At 48.3% G+C, this 21,787-nt stretch overlaps 1 long non-coding RNA gene across 1 annotated transcript; it reads right to left on the bottom strand.

Moving 5' to 3' along the window:
• Positions 1–13,959: 13,959 nt before the first annotated feature.
• Positions 13,960–17,035, bottom strand: LOC146891120 (uncharacterized). The gene is made up of 2 exons (XR_015735581.1): positions 16,630–17,035; positions 13,960–14,225 (listed from the first exon to the last, which is right to left on the bottom strand). It is a non-coding gene; the product is annotated as an uncharacterized LOC146891120 (long non-coding RNA).
• Between the last annotated feature and the right edge of the window lie 4,752 nt (positions 17,036–21,787).

Genomic DNA, 21,787 nt, shown 5'->3' with positions numbered 1-21,787 from the left:
CTCTCCTCTGCCCTGGTTTCTTACTTAGTATCCAACCTTTGTAGTTGTTGAAATTGTAACACACATAGCAACAACTTAAAAAGCTAATATCTCCATCTGGGAGATAACATGCAATACTTGTCTTTTGGGGTTTGGGTTTCCTCACTCAGGATGGTTTTTCCTAACTCCATCCATATGCCTACAGCTTTTATGATTCAATTTTTGTTAGCGGCTGAATAATGTTTTGCAGTGCAAGTGGACCACACTTTTCAATACCCATCTATCGTTGATGACATCAAGACTGTTTCCAATTTCTTGCTATTATAAATAGAGCAGCAATGAACATGGATGAGTAAGTGTCTCTATAGTAGGATATGGAGTCCTTTGGGTATATGCCCAAGAGTGGTATAGCTGCATCTTGAGGTAGATTGATTCTCAACTTCCTGAGAACTTTTCACATTGATTTACATAGTGGCTGTACCAGTTTGCACTCCTACCAGCAATGAATAAGTGATCCCTTTCCCCTGCATCCTTGCCAGCATTAGCTGTCATTTGTCTTATTGATCTCAGCCCTTCTGGTAAAATAAAACCTTCAATTTATTTTTAATTGTTATTTCCTTGATGGCTTTAAGTCCTTCTATGTATTTATGTTCCATATTTTAATATCACCCAACTACAAACCCTGAAACCCACAATAGTAACCTCCCTGCAAGGTACGCTGGTGCAATAGTGGTACAAATGCTATGGGAGTAACCAACCACTTTAAAAATTGGATTTAAGGCCCACTGCATGAGACAGAACCTGTACCTGACACTGCTAAAGTGGCCAAGAACTTGAGACTGGATAGGCCATGGCCTGGGGAAAACCTACTACTACTATTCTGTTAAAGGAGCATAGCAGTAAAATGACTCCTGATGACAATGCTACACCCATTGTCTTAGTTAGGGTTTTTATTGTTGTGAAGAGACACCATGACAACTCTTATAAATGAAAACATTGAATTGAGGGAGGTGGCTTACAGTTCAGAGGTTCAGTCCATTATCATCATGATTTCTCTCTCTCTCTCTCTCTCTCTCTTCCTCTCTGTCTCTTTCTCTGCTCTTCTCCCTTCTCCCCTTTCCCCTTCCCTTCCATAGCCCACTAAATAAATATCCAACCTCACTCTGCATGGTGTGCCTATCTATCTGTCTCTCACCTACCAAGCGGCTCCCTGCTTAGGACCCATTGGCCCTCATGGATCTGGCTGCCTTCATGACCCGCCATGGTCTCAGGACCCACTACCCACTGCTGCCACTTGGGGACCTGCAGCATTTTATCTAAACCACAACAATGACCCTACCTAAAACCACCAAATATATCTATATTCTCTCTCGTTATTCTCTGCCACGTATGCCAGGCTGACCAGCGCAGAAGCCTCTGGGGATCCATCTGTCTCTACCTCCTGTCTCAGCACAGGACCCTGGGACTGCAGATGCTGCTATGTGTCTGCCTTTACACGGGTTCTGAGGATTTGAACTTGGGTCTTCACAATTCCATGGGAAGCTCCTTTCAAACAGAGCCATCTCCCTAGCCTCTGATTCTTTTTAGGAGATCCACTGTACCTCACATGACCCTGGAAGCCACTGCACCCTCCCAATGAGCTCTTGTTTTCTGGAAGCAGCCCCACCTCACACACTGATCAGCAGCCATGCCTGTCAGTTTAGGCACCGTCCTCATCCTAGCAGGTGACCAAGTCACCAAGCTGAGCCAGACTAGTCAAGAGTTTTCCTAACCTCTGTGCCTTCTGAAATGTGATAATTCACCTCTTGTTCAAATTCTGCACTGCAAAACAATATGGCTCTTTCTATTTCCATCTTGCTTAGGTGAGTTCTAGTTGTTTCGTTTCTTGCAATTAAATGGTATGCAAAAATTCAGGTAGTTGGGGGTTTTTTGTTTTGTTTTTTGAGACAAGGTCTTATATTGTCTGATGGCCCTGAACCCGCTATTCTATGATTTTACGCTGAGATAGGCCTTGACCTGATCCCTTTGCCTCCACTTCCCAAGTGCTGGGATTGTAGGTGTGCGCCACCATCCCTGTCTGCACCCAAGTGAAATCTCTCCGTTATTTACGGACGTGTTAGACTCCAGGTATTATTTGATTTCTCTTGTCAAGCATGAAATTTTTAGTCAGACCGTTTCAGGTCCTGGTTCTGCTTTTTGCTGAGTTCCCTCCCAGACGGTAACTCTTAGAAGCAGCTGTAGGGCATGGTGAAAAAAAAAATTTTAACTTTTGCTTTGTTTTGCTTTTGTTTGTTTGTTGTTTGTGGTTTCAAGACAGAGTTTCTCTGTGTAGCCCTCGCTGTCCTGGAATTTATTCTGTAGACCAGGGCTGGTCTTGAACTCATGGAAGTATGCCTGCCTCTACCTCTAAAGGCCGGTTGCTCCAGGGACAATTTGAAGGAGGGGATTCTCTTCCCAACACTCAGGTTCTGAGATCCAGCTCAGGTTGTCAGATGCCCTTCACAGTTGAACCACCTGGCCAGGTCACGGTCTTACTGTTCTTTCCTTCCTGTCGGTACCTCCTGTGCTGGGACTGCGGGTATGTGCCGCCTGTCCTGGTTTATAGAAGCTAAGGCTCAAAACAAGGACTTGGTAAATTCTAGGCTAGAAAAACACTCTGTCATCTGAGCTACAGCTGCACAGATGTCCACTCTGAGGCCTGGGGTTTTACAGGGAGGCTCTGCCTCTGCTCCATCCAGTTCTTAAACCAGCTCTTCTGGGAAAAGTTCAGCCAGTTGACGGATATGCCCCAGACGAGATGTGGACTTCCTGAAAAGGAAGAGGAATTGGGAACCATTAGGTGTTGGGCACTCTGCCTAAAAACAGAGAAATGACTCACAAGCCATGGAAGGGAAAAGTGAGGCTGAGAATTAAAAACCGGTTAGGAGGCAGAAAATTCTGTAAGTCTGCCCGATGCAACCCTCTCACCTGCGTAGCAGACACCTCTTCAGGCAGAGGCTAGGCACAAGCCTTTGAGGTCTCGAAAAGTCTCAGGAAGGTGCAATGGCTATAAACGTCAGGGCAGGAATGCTGACCACCGTCCCCTCCCCCACCCCAGCCTCTGGGGTCTGAAAGCCAGATCTGGACAAGGCTTGATCTGTAAAAGCCGTTCTGATAAGAGGCATTAAGAGTTTGGGCGGTCCACCCTCTGTTGGCATTCCTGAACTCCCAATTTTATTAAATTAGGTCCTTTGAACAATGTTTTATTGTTTTCAGGTCTTTTTTTTAAGATTTTCAGGGTCTATTCCAGAAGTTGAACACCACACATATGGCTGAACACGGAAATCATTATGCGCTTTTGTGTAGAAGAGACCAGAACATCCCCTCTGACCGCTGTAGGAAGAACAGAGTAGCTGGAGATGGGGAATCAACCCTGAAGAGAGCATTTCACAGGCCAGTGCTGCAGTCCCTGTGCAGAAAGCGCTTGCCTTTCGTCTGCATTCCTCTGACCAAATAATTCACAGGTTTGCTATAGAACACAATGTGATAATTCTAACACATTCCCACCATGATCTTACTGGATTCTCATTGCAACTGTGTGAGTGTGTGTGTGTGTGTGTGTGTGTGTGTGCACGTGTGTGAGTGTGTGCGCACGTGAGTGAGTGTGTGTGCATTTGAGTGTGTGCACGTGTGAGTGTTCATGTGAGTGAGTGTGTGTGCATATGAGTGAGCATGTGTTCATGTGAGTGAGTGTGTGCATGTGAGTGTGTGTGTTCATGTGAGTGAGTGTGTGCATGCGAGTGTGTGTGCGTGTGAGAATGTGTGTGTATGTATGTGTGTGCATGTGAGTATGTATGTGTGTATACATAAGTGAGTATGTGTGTGTATGTGTGTGTACATGTGAGTGTGTGCATGTGGGGATGTGTGCGTGTGTGCACGCGCGCGCAGGCACAGGTGCATTTTTTCCTAGTTTCCTCGGGTTCGGGGAGTTTACATGATTGACTCAAATGCCAATAAAATTAGAAGCAGCTTTAAATCCAAGCCCTTTAAGTGAGAACCCGTCAAGTTCCTCTGCGATGGGAACTGATGACTTCTGAGCAATGGTGCTGAGGGGACCATAAAGTTGAGGGAACTACAATCAGTGCTTTTGTGTTGTCTTTTTTGTCTTTTTAGGTCAGCATACAAACTACTGGTTTTACAGTGGCATTTTTTATACTCCTATCATTTTACTTTGTTGTGTTCTTCCTCCTGGCCCCTCCCCCATATTAATGTGGTCGTTGTTTGTTTTTTACTAAGTTGACATCCCATATTATTAAGCTGATACAAATACAGTTCTCCGAGCCCAGACAGAAGTGATGGTACTCCTGTAGTCTGCGACAGGGGGCTGGCTCTCCTGCTCGGTTCCTGGCACATACTAAGTAGATCTGCGCTGTTGTAAATTTGTTATTATTTGGTTGTACACAGTCTTGTTTGCTTTATAGCTCAAATGGGTCTCAAACATCACAATCTTCCTACTTTGTCCTTCCAAGTGCTGGGGCCACAGGCTGTGCCACACCCCTCTGTAACGGTTCGATTTCGTGGCTGTTGCTTGCTTGTCCCCTCTCCCCCTGTGACTTAGAGAAGATGTCATTAGTTTTTTGTACCCAAAACCACATAAATTAGGTCTCATATATTTAAGTTAACCCCTGTACAATCGGGGAAGTGAGGTTTGCTTTACCTTTCCTTTTGCCAGGGTCTCATGTAATCCAGGCTCTGCTCAAACTTGCTATGTAACGTAGGGTGGTCTTGAACTTCTCATCTTCGGCTTCTCAAGTGCAAGGATGGAACAAAAGGCATGTACCACCACACCTGGCTATTAACACTTATACACACATACACACACACACACACACCCCACACCTGGCTATTAACACTTATACACACACACACACACACACACACACACACATATATATATGTATATGTATATATACATACACACATATGGCTTCTGGGGTACACAGTCATTCAACATTGTCATAGCCTTCAGTAGAGTCCCTGCCCTGAAGACACTGGTGGCTTTACATAAATTGCTGAGAACCGAACCTCCAATTGAGTTAAGAGTTATCATAGTTACAGCAAAGAAAAAGACAAGTTAAATGAAGCTTTCCATTCTAGAGGAGACAGAGGGTGGAACTGGGTGGTGAGGTGGGTAGGACCCAGGAGGGATTAGAGGGGGTTGTGATCAGAATATATTATATGAAAAGATCAATTAAAAACCGACACTTTTCTTATTAGTGATTTAATTCAATTTTATATACATTAAGCTCCTCATCACAAACCGGTAGTGCCAAGATCAGAAACGGCACCTTCACGGGAAGACTGACAAGTGCATAGAGCCGACTCGCCCAGTAGCTACGCGGTCATGGCACCACAGTGGAATCCACTCTTGTTGCTGTGTTCTATTCTTTTACGTTTTTCTTCATATTGATTTGTTTGGCTCATGTGCACTAGCGTCTACTTGATGTGTATGATATACCTTGTATGTGCAGGGCTCTCATGGGGTTCCCTGAAACTCGTTCACGGGTTGTCGTGAGCTAACAAGTAGGTACTGGGGACCAAACCGGGATCCTCTGTAAGAACAGTCAGTGCTCTTAACAGCAGAACCATCTCTCCAGTCTCCTGTTCTGTTCTTTTGAGACAGTGTCTCACGCTGTTGCCCAGATTGGCCTAGAATGTACTCTGTGACTCAGGCTAGCCTCAAACTCACAGCCATCCTCCTGCCTCATTCTCAAGAGTTGGTGTCTTAGGGTTTCTATTGCTGTAAAAAGACACCATGACCTGGGCAACTCGTATAAAGAAAAACATTTAATCAGGGCTGACTTACAGTTTAGAGGTTTAGTCCATTATCGTCACGGTGGGACATGGCAGCACACAGAAAGACATGGTGCTGGAGAAGGAGCTGAAAGTTCTACATCTTGATCCAAAGGCAACAAGAACTGCCTTGTGTCACTGGGCATACTTTGAGCATAGGAGACCTCACAGCCCATCCCCACAGTGATACACCTCCTCCAACAAGGCCACACCTATTCCAGCAAAGCCTTGTCTCCTAACGGCGCCTCTTCCCTTGGTGGTCATTTTCCTTCAAACCACCACAGTTGGGATTACAGCTGTGAGCTCTCATGCCCTGGAGCCTGCAGCACGAATTCTAATTGGTGTTAATAATAAAAACTCAGAGTCAGAGATAGGGGTTAATGCTGAAGATCAGAGAAACAGAGAGGCCAGCCACTAGAGTCCTTTAACCTCTACCAATGCTCAGACCAAAGAGTGGTCCTGTCCTCAGACTGCATCTCCAGGCTCCATCTTCCACCAAACCCCAGACTGCACTGAGCTCCTGTCTCCTCCGGCCTTATAGTCCCCTCTCTGCCCAGCCATATCACTCCTGTCTCCACCTCCTTAGGGCTGGGATTAAAGGCTTGTGATCCCAAGTGCAGGGACCACCATTGTGTGAGCTCTGTTTCTCTTTTAGTCAGATTCAATCTCCTGTAGCCCAGGATGGCCTTGAACTAACAGAGATCCCCCTGCCTCTGCCTCTCAGTCCTGGGATTAAAGGTGTGTGCCACCACTTCCAGGCCTCTAGTGGTTAGCTCTGCACTCTGATCTCCAGGCAAGCTTTATTTGTTAAAACATAACAAAATATCACAACAATGCCCAGATTAGAATCTGAAGCACAGCAAATTCATTGTCAAGCTCAGGGGCTTGGGTGGGTGGGGTCCTTTATGGTCACTCCCCTGTCACGCAGAAAGCCCTAGGTTTCCTTACCATCACCCTGCCCTTAAACCGTAGAACTCAGAGACCGAGTGACCCCCTGGAGAAATGGTGGACACCCCATTGTCACCCCACTTCTATGTAAACATTAAATAGTCAGAGCCTGCAAACACCAGCCAAATTTCTGCCACTTTCCTCCCACAGGACAATATTAATAAGGATATGTATGCTGTTATAAAATAGCAGAAAGACTTTACATCTGTGACTTCTTTTTCAAAAGTAGAACAAATTATTAAGGCGTCGTGAGAAAAGAGCTCTAAAGAGTGGGAAGGTCTCCAAGGAAGGAATACCCTGAATTCTTTTACTAAAAGCAACCCTTACCATTTAAAGTTGGCACCCAGATTTTAAGGCAACCATTTAGTCCACAGCACTGACAACATCCAAGCGCTCGGTGCCATTCACCCAGCCAGACGTCCTGAGGGGTCCCTGCTTCATGTGGGAGGAGAGGCGCTGCCTGTGTGCCTAGGGATCCCCTAGAGAGGAGCGCGGTGGATCCCACACTTTCCTGCCACTTGAGTCTGTTGTCACTGTGTGGGTCACCAGGGCCTAGGATTACAGACCCAACTGGCAGCTGGCTGGACCTTTGTGACCAACCTGTGCTCATCTTCCTCTGCCCAGACCTGCATGGGGCAGTGTAGGGTGGGGGCGGATGAGGCTGACTCTACGCAGCAGCAGACTCGGTGCCGCTGGAGACATCCACACTGGCAGCGATTCTTCCACGAGGGTAGACGGCCTCTTGGCCAGACCTCTTACCAGACTTGCCCACGTCTGACCCTTCGAAAGCAGTTCGATTTTTTTTTTTTTTTTGGATTATTCTGGCTTTCACATGACTCAAAGCAAGGCTTGGCCAAGTTCTAAGTCCAGCTTTGAAATGTTTATCCTCCACTGCCCAGAACAGGAGGGGAGTAAGCGGCCATGGCTCGTGGGTATAAGTGTGAGGCCGCCCTACACGCCAGTAGCACATGACCACACAGCTTCCAGAAGCTGTGGCCCCTGTTGGTTTGCGGGGACTGTTTTCTCACACCTGACACCCTCAAGAAAGCATGTCTGGCTTCTGCCTGTGGAACACTGCTCTTTGTAGAGTCTCCAGAGCTGAAGAAGAGCTACATTACTGCCACCACATAGCCGGCCTACCTAAGTGCCACTCGATCAAAACGACTACTGCTTAGAGACACAAGGCTGTCCTGCAGGAACTGTGGCAGGGGTGGGGGTAGGAGGGGGGGATGGGACCCCCTTCTTCTGTGACATCTGATCTCCGCCCCCAATCCAGGCCAAAGCGGCAGAGACGCATTTAAGGTGGACTGCACAAAAATAGTGTTTTCCCAATTAAAAGGTAGGGTGTCAGCAGCTTCATTTTTGGTTCAATAATCCAATCCCCCAAAGCCTTCCACTGTCCTCCTCTGTGGCCTTCTCTTCCATCTGTCTTGTGAATAATTAGGTTGCTTCATGACCTTTTCCTCTTTGCAGCTCTAAGGCTCTGTACTCATCTTAGCTCACGATGCACCTCGCGATACTTGACTGAGCGGACGAGACAGCTTTAGGTAAGTGTATCCGGGAGAGGGACACAGGGCTCTCAGTTGTGTGTATAGTGTTGGGGACTAAAGGCTGAATCAACAAGGCCATTGCTCAGCACGAGCATGGGTCTCAGTGAGACCCAGAGAGATGATCTCTTACCCCCACAGCAGTGTGGACATTTGGGGTCAGGTAATTCCTTGGTATGGGTGGCTGGGCTGTGTATCTGGGATGTCCGGCTGTGTATCTGGGATGTCCGGCTGTCTAGCACCCGGTGGCACGTCTGGACAACCCCACTGTCGCATCAGCTAAAAATGTCTCCAGACCCTGCCCCATGTCCCTCTGTGAAACAAAACCACGCTCATTCTAGAACTGCTGTTACTGGTGTGCGAAGGTGGAGTCCTGCCTCACCATGCAGCGCGGTGACTCAGAGAAACCGGAAAGGATGGCAGCTGGGTTAGGACTTGAAAGATGAGTAAGAATCGGTAAGGTGAAGTGGGACAGAGGCCAGCACCCAGGTAAGGACAGCATGGCTCCCCAGAGCGCCGGGGACCAGCTCAATTATGAGTGACCCACGTAATTGACAGACAACTGAGCACAGATTCCCTCTCTTTTCAAAGGGTGTCCTGTCGAGTCTTGGTTTCGGATTTCCCCATTTTCCATGGCTACCTCCAACCCAGACGTGTGCGGTGCCAACAGGAGACCTCTGTGGGTTCAGTGAGACCGCTCAGAGCAGTCTCCGGGCTAGAGCAGAGGCAGCCCAGGAGCCACGCCTTATCTTCCTGTCATAAGGCTTTCTTTTTTCTTTATTGGAGAGGTGCTGGGATTTGAATTGGGGTCCCTTAGAATACTAAATATGTACTGTACCACTGAGCTATGCTCCAACCTCACATTAATACTTAAAGTGCCTTTATGAGCCATTTAAAGGGGTCAGAGCCTGATCAAGACCCAAGCAGCAGTTGCAGAGTGCCCATAACTGGATATCAGCCGAGCCCCAGACTCTCTCTGGCATTTGAAGCCCTATCAGTATCCCCTGGCTGACTTCAGTCCCTTCCCACACCCAGGAGAGTAAGACGGCTGTTTTCACACCTATTCATTCAGCCAGCATTTCTCCCCACACCCCACATGTTACAGTGTGGGTTAACATGTTATGAGAAGCCAGGAGAACACCCTGAAGGGTCTCTGACCTACGTGACTTCCGACCACATGCAAATGCCACACGGAATCTGAAGGTGGGCCTGGGGCTGCTGGGTTTTCATTAATCAGAGGAGCTGGAGGTGTCATGGAGAAGATGGGAGACAAGCTGGAACCTGCCGGTCCTCCATGTCTGTGTCACTACGCGTAACCACAAACACCCTCAGAGCGAACGGCGGCTGCTTCTCAGGTTGGGGCAAATCTTCATCTTCCCACCCTCACCTAAAGCGCTTTCACATGATCTGATTCGATGTCATGTCCCCAGTGTCCCCATGAGAGGTGCACACACAACAAGCAACTACTCCCCCAAACTCCTTCCACAGATGAGGAAACGGAGGCTCAAAAATGTTGGCTTGTCCCTAGTCACACGGTTTGTAAACGGCAGAAGTGGAGCAGAGAGTTTCACAGCTGCCTCTGGTCACCCACGTCCGTTGCATCATGGCCTAGCCTGACAGCATGCCAGGGGTTCCATTCGCTGCCGCAGAGGGCCAAGGGTCAGGAGATGTAGGATGTGGAGCCTCCTACCCGCCCTGGAGTGGATGCAGGCAGTCTCTAGGGATAAGGACTTCTACACCCTCCATCCGGAATTAGTGGCTCTTTTTTTTTTTTTTTAAAGTTGGTTTATTTTCCAGTGAATTGTGGGGTGTAGTGTATGTGTGTAATTGTTGCTTCCTCAAGATTCACGACCATGGTACCAAGGATTTACAAGTCATTTTCCACTGCAAGTATTGGTTTTCTTTAGTAAGGACTTCCCCATCAACTCAAATACTGGCTATGCTTCAGGGACAGGAGGATGACTCAGGAGCTACCCCAAGGAGGACGGAGACTCTATGTGGTATGACAACCCTCTTAGTTGACAGTAACTCTCTGGGCTTGAGACAGTTTGTGGGAAAGAGAGGGACACTCTGGTGTTCCATGTTCATCAACCTTAACCTGGTCTGTGGCCAGATGACAGTCACCACATATCAGGACATCGCAGACCAAGCAGATCCTGGGTGGTCACTGGCATCCAGTTTCTCTCTCTCTCTCTCTCTCTCTCTCTCTCTCTCTCTATATATATATATATATATATATATATATATATATATATCCCTCCCTTCCTCTCTCTATCTCCCTCCTTCCCTCCCTCTCTCTGTCTCTGTCTCTGTCTCTCTCTCTCTCTCACACACACACACATGCATGTGGAGACAGAAATACAATCAAGGGTTCTAAATCCTTCCAAACCAGATGTGACCTCTGCATGGCTCCTTCAGTCAATTTCACAAATATTTACTGCGCACTTCCCTGTGCCAGGTGCAGTGCTGGCCACCAGGGATCCAAAGGTGGCCAGGTCAGGGACACCATTCTAAATGTGCTCTCTGTCTAGTGGGCAGAGATGTAACATGCACGGTAACACTACAGCAATGACAGCAAAGGCTGCCTGTTCACACGGTGGGCAGGAAGCACGGCTGCCCATGGCCCGGGGGCGGGAAAGCATTGCACACAGAGCCAAAGAATTCGGGTCCCTCCCTGGAGCGCTTTGATGAGGTTGCCTTACAGCTGGTCTGTGCTTGAGCACACCGAGAGGAAGCTAAAGACTGGGTACCTAAGTTGGGAAAGTTGAGTTACTAGGTACGAAGCATCAGTACCTCATGCTGCCATGGACAGCTGGGCAGGACCCGGCCTACAGGAAAGGCAGGAAGAGACAGGTGGAGAAGGTGGCTTTTATTGCTTTTGCTCACACTGCGGAATCTGCCCTCTGAGAATTTAGGGAATCATGGCTTCTCTCTCTCCTGCCTTCCCCCACATCCCTTTTTTTCTTTAAGATTTTTGCTTGTTCAGACTTTTGTTTTGTATGCTTCCTCTGTCGCTCAGGCTTGCTTGAAACTCTAGTATAGCCTAGAGCCCAGACTGACCTAAACTCATGGCAACTCTTCTGCCTCAGCCTGGGATTACAGGCATGAATTACCGTGACTGTGTTTTTTCCATTTTTCTGTAATTGTTGAAGGTAAAACTGAATTGGTGGCCTGTTCACTGCCCTGTGGTTTTCACTCTTGCTGATACCCTCTGACCATTCCTTTGGATCCAGATGGAAAGCCAGCTCCTACGAGTTGCCATGTTAGGACATGGGGGGACATGTCTCGCCTGGTCAGCCAGGGTTCAGAGAAGGAGAGCCCTCTTGAATTCCCACAGGAGTGGAATTTTATTCGGCTGGTGGAGGAGCTGGGTGGTGGAGACCAGGAAAGGGCAGAGTTGGAGAAGGAGCCGGCAGGCAGGCAGTATGGCTGACTAGCTGAGAGCACCTTCATCTCTGGAAGGACCACAGAGGGAGGCTGAGGAGCGGTCCTGAGGAGCTGAGCCCAGTGGGAGTGGGCCTGAGGCTCGAGAGCCCTCAAATGAGCACGTAGGGAGAGCTGGAGACACCAATAAATAAGAGATGGACATGTTTCAGCCTGATGGCCCTCTGGGTCTGTCCCCTAGCTGACCTGGATCACCTTCAGAGAGGACGAGCAACTGCTTCTCTTTATCTCCACTTTGTGAGTTCGCCTTCTGGTCCCCCTTCACTCTGGGAAGAGCAGCTCCAGCTGTGCCAAGCTGAAGGGCTCAACCCTTACATTTAAAGTAGATATTGGTGGGGGCAGAGAACCCTGACTTGACAGAGAAACAAACAAGCAAACAACCTCACAGGCGGTCCTAGGGTCATGAACCGGGAACTCACAGTATGGTGTGTGTGTGTATGTTTGTGTGTGTGTGTGTGTGTGTGTGTGAGTGTGCGCACGCGCGCGTGCGCGCGCCTCTGTTTTTAAAGGCCCAACAGGTGATACTGGTGCGGTGTGTAGGAAAGCTTGCAATCTTCTGTTCCCCCAACGGAACAAGTCACAGTGAATTCGGCTTGAACAGCCTGCCGTGGGACACCTCCATCAACAGCTAGCTGTGTGGGGACACTGAGACGAGGACCCAGCTGCTGAGGTTACCCCACATTGCCTTCTGAGCCAGATGTCCTCTTCTGTCCTGTCTTGCTGTCACAGCCCTTTCCAGATTCTCAGAGCAAGCTAAGAAAGTCGACATGCATCCAATTCGCAAGCCCGCTGGTGAGCCAGCTGCTGGGTGTGGATGGCCAGCCAGCAGGCTCTCACGCCCATACGGCCAAGGGAATGATGAGTTGGGAAATCAGAGGTATGCCCCACCCTGCAAGCCGGGCTGGCAGGTGACTCACACAATTGACTGGTCCCATTCCAGAGATCACCATTAAGCAGCTTGTGTCTGACACCCCAACGTATGTGGGCATCTATGTGGGATACCGTATGGAGCAAGTGAAAATGACAGGGACCTGCCTTGGAGGTCAAGATGAACAGATTGAGAGACCCTCCCACCGGTCTCATTTGCCCCTGCTGCTCGCAGACACACCCACCTACCCACTCACTCCACAGAGAGCTGCACCCTGCTGCAAGGCTGTTGACTGTGTGGCGGCACCCTCAGCTCCTTGGGTAAACAGTGCAGAGACGTGGGAAGAGTTAGAGGAGGTTGAGGAAGAGCCCAGAAGACGCAGCGAGAGGCTCAGCTAAGATTCAAGGCCGTGCTGATGGACAGTTTTCTACAGAGGGGAGCATGCGCCCCCGCGGGCAGCCCCACCTGTGCCTCCTAGTTCTGTCCTCACAAAGAGAACCATGAATATGCACAAGAAGGCCTTTCTGGCTCCACCCATCTCCTTTTAGCATTTGTCAGGGTCAGCAGTGATCTGGTGGTCCTGTTGCACCCCCCCTTCCCAAGTTTCGCCAGTGCTATCTGCAGTTGAGTTCCATCTTCTGAGAAGCAGACTCACTGGGGAGACTAGGGAAGCTGCATTTAAAACAAGTGCCCCCAGGGATTCCCAGGCAGCTGGGCAGGGGCAAGTTTATGGAAAACATTGGACTAGGCAGTGTTGGGACCAATAGGAGTCCTGGCCTTCAGCTGTTCTTCCCTGCTAGAGCCTTCTAATTGGAGTTAGTAAAAGCTGTGCCTTCCCTAGAGGATCAGAGGATGGGATTTTCACCTGTTGGCCATTGACTACAGGGTATTTAAGCCTCCATGGTGCTATTAAAGAAGGGCTTTTGTACCAGTGATTGGAGGTCCATGTGTCTGTCTGTCTCTCTGTGTGTTTTCTCAACCTCCAGCCCCTTGCCGGAAGCTCGCGAACTGAATTGTAGCGCGGAGAGTGCAGAAGGGGGCGCGATACACCGCAAGACAGAATGCATGCGGATGTGGGACTGGAAGAGAAGGAAGGGACAGAATCAAATAAGACTGTGCAGCCTAGATGGGAAGGAAGATCATGCCCAAACAGATGATTCATACATCCTACAAATGCCTGGGGTACTGAAGTCCGGGAGGCCCCTTGGGTTGGCCCCACACTGGCATCACGAGCAGAAGTCTCCTTAAATTTTGTACCTTGGACTCCTCACTTGCCTTGCTTTCTTCAAAGCTCTGGGGTCAAAAGCCAAAGCCTGACAAATAGAAAGCACCATGAAAATGTTTGATGAGTGAGTATTTAACAGCCAAACCCACCCTGAGTGCTAATGGTTGGCAAGAGGTTTGGGCAAAGAACTGGGTGTAACGGCAAGTCAGACAGAACGCGTGTCTGGGAATGGACAGATCGGTATCTCAGTGAGGCTTCCCATTGCTGCGATAAACACCGTGACCATAAGCAGCCTGGGGAAGAAACGGTTGTTTCATTTCCACCTCCACATCCCAGTCCATCATCGAAGGAAGTCAGGGCAGGAACTCAAGCGGGGCAGGAACTGGAAGAGAGGTCATGGAAGAATGAAGGCTGCTTACTGGCTTCCTCTTTATGGCTTATTCAGCCTGCTTTCTGGTATCATCTGGGACCGCCAGCCCAGAGGTGGTCCCACCCACATCAATCGTCAACCGAGAAAATGGGCCAAAGACTTGCCCACAGGCCAGCCTGGTGAGGGCATTTCCCCCAGCTGAGATCCCTTCTTCCAAAATTACTCTAGCCTGTGTCAAGTTGACAGAGACCCTGCCTGGCCCAGATGGGGGAACTTGTGTGGAAGAGACAAGCGGCCTTGAGCTTGGCTGTCTTGACACTCTAAAACCCAGTGGGAAGGACAGGACTGGGTGGAGTGGAGGGGTCTAACACAGCACCCTTTGTTTACTTGCCTAATGACTGAATGCCAGCTCAGTGTTCTAGGCATATGCACCAGTATGTAAGCAGTTTGAAAACTGAGTCTAAGTTGAGAATAGTTTGTAGTTGGTAGAAGTCAACATAAAAGGCCTGCTAACCATCTAACCCAGGGATTCCACATGTGGTCTGCTATCAAGACCTCTGAGGAGGACAAGGGCAATACAGATCCTCCAGTGCCCACCCCAGACCAAAGACCTTCGCATCTACACAAAGGGCCTGTCTATATCTGGACTCCCCAAGTTCATGGTCACCTGGGCTCAACAACTCTCATTGAGGCTTGGGAGATTTTAGGGGTAGTTGTGAACCCCAGAGAGAAAGCATCCTTCTGGGACCCAACAGTCAGGATTAGAAACTTGACTTTTGGAGCCAGGTATGGTGTTGCGTATATGTAATCCCAGCATTTGGGAGGCCAAGGCAGGAGGATTGCAAGTTCAAGGCTACTGTGTAAGACTCCAAAACAGACAAACCAAACCTTCATCTGTTATTTGGGGGTTGGGATGTAACTCAAGGGCAGAATATTTGCTTAGCATACTTGAGGCCATGGGTTCCATACCAAGTTCTTCAAGATAAGAAAAGGAAGGGGTAGAGGGAGAGGAGGAGGGGAAGGCGGCACCCTATCTTATTGTTACAAAGATAAAACCTCTGAACACCCTCATCTCTGTTCCTCCTCACCAACTGGTGCTGCGTTAGAACCCAGGCCTTAGGCCGTGCCAGGAAAGTGCGCTACCACTGACCTTTGCAGACATCCCTCTGTGGATCGCCAGTTTTCTTGCTCTAACCAAGGTCTTCTGGTCCCTCCCCAGCACCTGAGGAGCCTGGGGAGTTTAAATAGGCTCAGAGGATGGACCGGTGATTTCAGAAGTGACTGATGCTGTGCACACACAGGAGCATCCCAGCAAGACTCCATCCCCTCACAAGAAAGGAGTATGCCATCTTAGGCCCCACTCTGTAGCCATGGCCTCAGGCTCGTGGCCACCCTCCTGCTATAGCCTCTCTGGTGCTGAGATCACAGGAGTGAGCTGCCATGCCTGGCTACACCTTCCTTCATGTTGCTGTCTTAAGCTGATTTTTTCCTCCAATAAATAAGGGAAAAAACAGGCAAAAAAGAAAGGACCTGAACAACCCAAGCTCAGATGCCTCTTTCAATAAAAAACAAAGAAAGAAAAGGAAGGAAGGAAGACGGATGGATGGACAGACAGAGAGGGAAGACAGATTGCCTCTTCCCTGTGGACACTGTCTTCCTGCTTTCCTGAGGAGCGGCCTCTCCTACCACATCTGACTTCCTCTATTTCCCAGAGAGAGGCTGTGATCAATGGACACTGCAGAGACCCAGTCACTGCATTAAGGAACCTTGCTTCCTCTATGGGACAGTTGTCAGACGCTCTGCCAGGAGGCAGATGGGCCCTGCAGGGACTGGGACCACCAACTGGTGACACCCCATAGTAGGGGGCTCCTCTTGTAGGTTTAGGGACCTCAGCGTACACAGGTATCTGGGGGAATAGCCTCCCTTGGGGAGGATTATGTAAGGACTTTTCCCAAGTGATTTCTTTCTTGGCCTGTGTGTAACCTTTATTTAATTGGCCCTGATTTACTTTGCTAATTGATGCTCAGGTCCAGGAAAACCTTCCCTGCAAGGTTTCCAGCCTGCTGAGAAGTGATTAAGATGAGCCAACATTCTGCAGGTGACGCCTCTCACACAGACTGGGGGAGGACCCGGGCTCTGGAAAGAGAGGGAAGCTGCCTGCTTAGCTGTCCCACAGTGACCAAACTGACATCGGCCGGTTGGGGCTTCGGAAAGGGAGACTTCCTCTTGAGGCAAACACACACACACACACACACACACACACACACACACACACACACACACACAAACCTCTTGAATAGCTTGAATCAAAATAAAATAAAGACAGGATCGAAGACATAAACTTGGAGACCAGAAGCCTTCCAAACCAGATAAGCCATGGATTTGGTCCCTAACACTGAAAACTGAGTGACCCTACCTGGAGGTGCTGGGCTTTGGAGTATAGAGAGGTTGAGGCAGAGAGCTAGCTAGAGCCAGGCTGGTGCGGGCAAGATGTATCTCCCTTTTTGTTTCCCAGTCAGAGGAGGAGTCCCCGCCGGCTCTGGGACTCTGGATGTTCAGGATGGAAATCTCACCTCCCTTCTCTCCGGAGGCACAGGAAAGCTCGCTCAGGCTGAACTCTCTGCGTGTGGAGATCTGTCACGGAGCGCTGCCAGTGATTGCAACAGGTACTTGGCAATGCTGCCTGCACACATGAACCGAGTTACAAAACAGAGATCGTATCGTGTGTGACACACGGTAGGGCTGCCGTGGTGCTGAGACCGGGCCTGGACGGGAGCCCTGGCTCGGTGGATGTCATTAGCGTGACTGTACCTAAAAAGATGGAGTCCCTGTCTGGGGACACAGGCTGAAATGCTGAAACAGCCACAAAACTGCCTGCTACTGGAGTTTGGAAACTAAAACTTGGTTCATGTGCCCGTTTTTCCAGGTGCAAGACATAGTCCCCCATCTTCAATGCCAGGCACAGTAATTTGTATTAGCTGTGTACACTTTATAGTGTACATTTAGCTTTTCAGGGTGTTTCTATGAGGACACATGTCATAAACATATGTATATTCATAATTATTCAAGTGTTTACTACCCAACTTCTTGAAGATAGGAACTTGAATATATCCATGGACAATGGTGTCTAGCCTGTAACCCCAGGACTTGGGAGGAAACCGGAGGATCAAGAGTTTGGCAGTTCCAGCTGCACAGTGAGGTGGAGACCAGCCTGGGTTGTACCAGACCCTGTCTCAGAAAATAAGCAAACAAAAAAATAAATAAATAAAGCAAAAGCATTTGTTTATGAACAAATTACTTCTAAAATATTTCCCTATTAAAACATTAGCAGAGGGGAGTGACTGGAAGGAGAAGGAGGGGAAACAATGGTTTGATTGTAAAACAAATAAGTAAATATTTTTAAAAGAAAAGAAAAGCAATTAAAAATTAAAATAATAAAATTTCAAAACCAAAACAACAACACCAAAAGCCATCAGTCCTCGGCTACCATCACTCCCCGCCACTCCTCCTGGGACTGGGTCTCTGCAGGCCAGTCACTTGCTGTCCTAACAACTCAGTTAATAAATATCATAAATATCATATGAACTCTGATGGAGAAGCCTAACGGATGAGCAGGGCATTGGAAAAGACGAAGGGAAAAGAGGGAAATATCCAACCATAAAGAGGCTTAAAATGGATAAAATCTTAAGCGTTTTGTAAAACAGATACCTGAATAACTTTGTTTTCAGAGGCAGGCGCTTACCGTGTAGCCCAGGCTATCCCGGAACTCACCGCAAGCTACACACTCTGGACTGTGATGCCTGGCGGAAGTTTGCCTCTTTGGTGACAGTTTCACAAGTCTGAGCAACATAGATGATGTTCTGGGATAATTTTGTCAGGAAGTACAGACTGACGCTGGAGACGTAGATTGACAAGTAACTACATAGCACACACAAGGGCCAATACCAAGAGCTGAAAACTAAATAGTATACTAAAAACCTAGTAGACTCATTCTTTAGGAACTAGCACATAGATTACCAAACCACAGAAAATAGATGTCAATATCTTTGAGTTTCACTTTTCAGCAGGAAGTTTAATCAAACTTCCTCCCACTCATTAAAAAAAAAAAAAAAAAACCACTTTTTTTTTAAGTTATTCATATTCAGTGCCCCTGCTTGGCAGCCATTATTTTAGCATGTGGAGGGGGAGATGGAGTGTGAACAGGAACCAAAGATCCTTCTTAGCCACTCAGCAAAAGGGAGAGAAAGGGGCCCCCGTTGCCTCCCTCAGTCCTGTGAAACCGAAGGAGATGGGTATTCTTTTATTCTTTTGAAAGGTCTTTTTGTTGTTGTTGCTTGGTTGGTTTGGGTGGGAGGAGGAAGGTTGAGGCAGGGTTTCCTCGAACTCACAGAGATCCGCCTCCCTCTGCCTTCCGCACCTGCCTAAGGAGTCCAGAAACTTTGGATCCCTTGACCCAGAGTTACAGGTCATGTGAACCACCAGAAGAGGGTGCCGGCTCCTGAACCCTGGTCCTCTGCAAGAGCAGCAAGCTCTCTTAACCACAGCACTACCCCTCCAGCCCTGAGCTGTGTTTTCTTGAGAGAAAGCCCTGGGGAGTTCCTACAGCACTTTAGCCAGAATCTCCCTGGAGCAGTTTTTGAGGCCACTGACCTGCTAGCGAGCGAGCAATTCTCCAGTCACACCAAGAGTCTGCTGCCCCTCCCTCTCCCGGGCTAGCTTTCCTTAAATCTCCCGAGAGGCCATGACCAAAACCTCCTAGAGAACTTACAAATAGCAGATGCCAATTACAGTCTGGTTTGAGATGAGGAATATCATAATGTCACTGAGTCAGTTCCTTGCCAGATGGGCAGGGACTGTTGTTTCTTGCCTCCAAATCAGAAGAGACTTTGTCATAGACATTATGTGGCCCACCTGGCATTGTGCACACCAGATTCAATTTAGAATCGGGTTTTCTGAAGACCACAAGGCTCTGAGAATGGAAGCCCACCATTTTCTCCCCTGCACAGTTACTACTACTAAAGTCTCATGTGATCAAGGACACAATGTGATGCAAATACAGGATTTGGGGACCTGATCCGGATCCATTAAATGAGAATCTGCTTCGAAGCTGAGTATGGGAGAGGCAGGAGAATCTCAAGTTCCAGGCCAGCCTGAATGTTGTGAAAGACTATCTCAACATTATTATTATCTCAACATAACTCCCAGGGCCTATTGCTCGGTGTCCAACCTTTGCCTAGCATGCACAAGCTCTGGGGTTCGTTTCTAGCACCGAGAACAACAGCATGAGCAGAGGAGAGAGAGGGTCTGCTTTCAGCAAGAGCCTCAAGACAGTCAGAGCACACAAAGGCTTGAGAAGCCATGCTTCTGCGGTTACCAAGCGCTCTTCCTCAGTCGGCTGCTTTAAACTCTTCTCAGCACCCCTGGTTTCCTTGTGGATAGCTGCTCGTTCCTGACTGGTTGCTGAGGGAACTACACAGTCCACGGAAAACCAGAAGGATCCTCAGATGGGTTTGCAGACTATGTGTGCCTCCTTCCCCCTATCTTCTTCACACCAGATTCTTAAACACCCAGAGTTCATTCATCCCCAGTCCCAAGAGGTCATCCTTGAATTGATCAAAGGCCCATTGAGAGTGGGGTCTCCAGTCTTGTGGTTCTCAAGGGTTTGAGCTATCTGCTTGAGACCAAACACACTGCCACTTGAGCCTTAACCCCTCTCCACCTTCAAAGCAACTTTGAGTTGAGGGCACCATGTCAGAATGTTTGTGAACCCCCCCCCCAAATTTATGTTGAAATCCTAATCCCCGAAGGGACAGCACTAGGAAGGGGGCCTTTGGGAAGGTCATTGCAGATCATGAGGGATGGTTACAGTACCATTGGAAGATGAGAAGGCACAGTCCGTGTCAAGGTCCTCACCAAGCCTGGTACCATGCCAATGAGCATCAGCCTTCAGAAACCCAAGAAAGAAATGTTTGCATTTCTAAACTGCACAGCTTAGCGGTTTGTTATGACAACCCAAAGGGACTAAGAACCAAGGACAGCTGGATCTTGGGGGGGGGGGGGGCATGAATAGAAATAAGTGAGTTCTTCCTTGCAGTGGGGTTTGCCGTTCGTTTTTGTTCTTTAAAGGGTGTTGGGTGGTATTGCATGGGGAGAATGTTTCAATGGTTAAGAGCACTGCCTGCTCTTCTAGAAAGCCAGACTAGACTCCCAGCTCCCACACAGTGGCTCACAACCATCCGTAGCTCCAGTCCCAGGGGATCTAACACTCTCATTGGCCTTCACGGTTACTACATACACGCTGCACAGACATGAATGTAGACAAAACACCCCTATACATGAAATAAAAAAAAATTCTTAACATTTTTGCTATTTTTGAGTATAATTTAATTTTTAAGGGTAAGCAGGAGTGATAATTGAGGGTCTCAGATGCCAGGCATCTGTGGGTAGAATTTAGGGGGTCTGTGAAGCCGACAGGAAGATTTTAGTATCTTTATTTTTATTGAACTTTAACCAAACCCCAGCATTTTCCTTCTATAATGATAGGAAAAAACCACAGGAGTGTCAGCGGGGCCTGTGACTCTGCTGCTAACAGAAACCCCAGACATCCACAGGGCACCACAGTCCTGTACATCAGGGTCTCATCTGTGCTCTGCCCAGCTGCGCGTGTTAGAGCCACGCTAGACAGGAGCCCTGGAGTGCAAATGACCACCTCATGATAACTGGATGATTTGCCAACTGGCAGAATGGTTTCCTTTGCAGTATCTCAGGTTCCATTTGTCTCCGGTGGTTGTTTGGGATTGGTGAGAGCCTCCCCCTCCTCATTGCACGCCTGGCGTTGGCAGTTGTAAGGCTAGTTAGCACTTACAGCCGTGAAGGCTCCTGTGTGTGTGTTCAGGGGAGATTTCCTGGAAGAGTGGACTCTGCAGAATACCCCGACATTTTGTCATGGGAGCTGACAACGCCAAGGGAGAGCAGCGGTGACCCTCTTCCCCTGTTCTAGCACATCAACATTCGAAAGATTTCAATTAAAGATGCCATAGAAAGGCCGGGGATATTGGTCTATGGTAGAATGCTTACCTAGCAAGTGTGAGACCCTGGGTAATAATAATGATGATGATAAATAATAATAAGTATAGAAATAATAATAAGTGTGTATGCAGAAGGAGACTGCTCATTTGTTTCCCGGCAGCCTAGACCTGAAATAATCACACAGAAACTATATTAATTATATTAATTGCAACATTCTTTGGCCAAGGGCTCAAGAATATTTCTAGCTAGCTCTTATATCTTAAATTAACCCATTTCTATTAATCTGTGTATCACCACAATGCTGTGACTTACTGGGTAAAATTTTCGGCGTCTGTCTTCGTTGGAAGCTACCTGACGTATCTTTGACTCTGCCTACTCTCTCTTTATATCTCTGTTCGGATTTCCCACCTGGCTTTACTCTGCTAAGCCACTGGCCAAAACAGCTTCTTTATTAACCCATGGTAATAAGACATATTCACAGCATACAGAGGGGAATCCCACATCATTTCCCCTTTTCTGTTCTAAATAACAATCAGGGCTCAACT

Source organism: Myodes glareolus, chromosome 19 (assembly GCF_982192425.1).
Source record: "Myodes glareolus chromosome 19, mMyoGla1.1, whole genome shotgun sequence".
In the NCBI taxonomy this organism is placed as follows: Eukaryota; Metazoa; Chordata; class Mammalia; order Rodentia; family Cricetidae; genus Myodes; species Myodes glareolus.
Note: the sequence above shows the minus strand (reverse complement) of the source record. Positions and strands in the feature narration are given on the sequence as shown.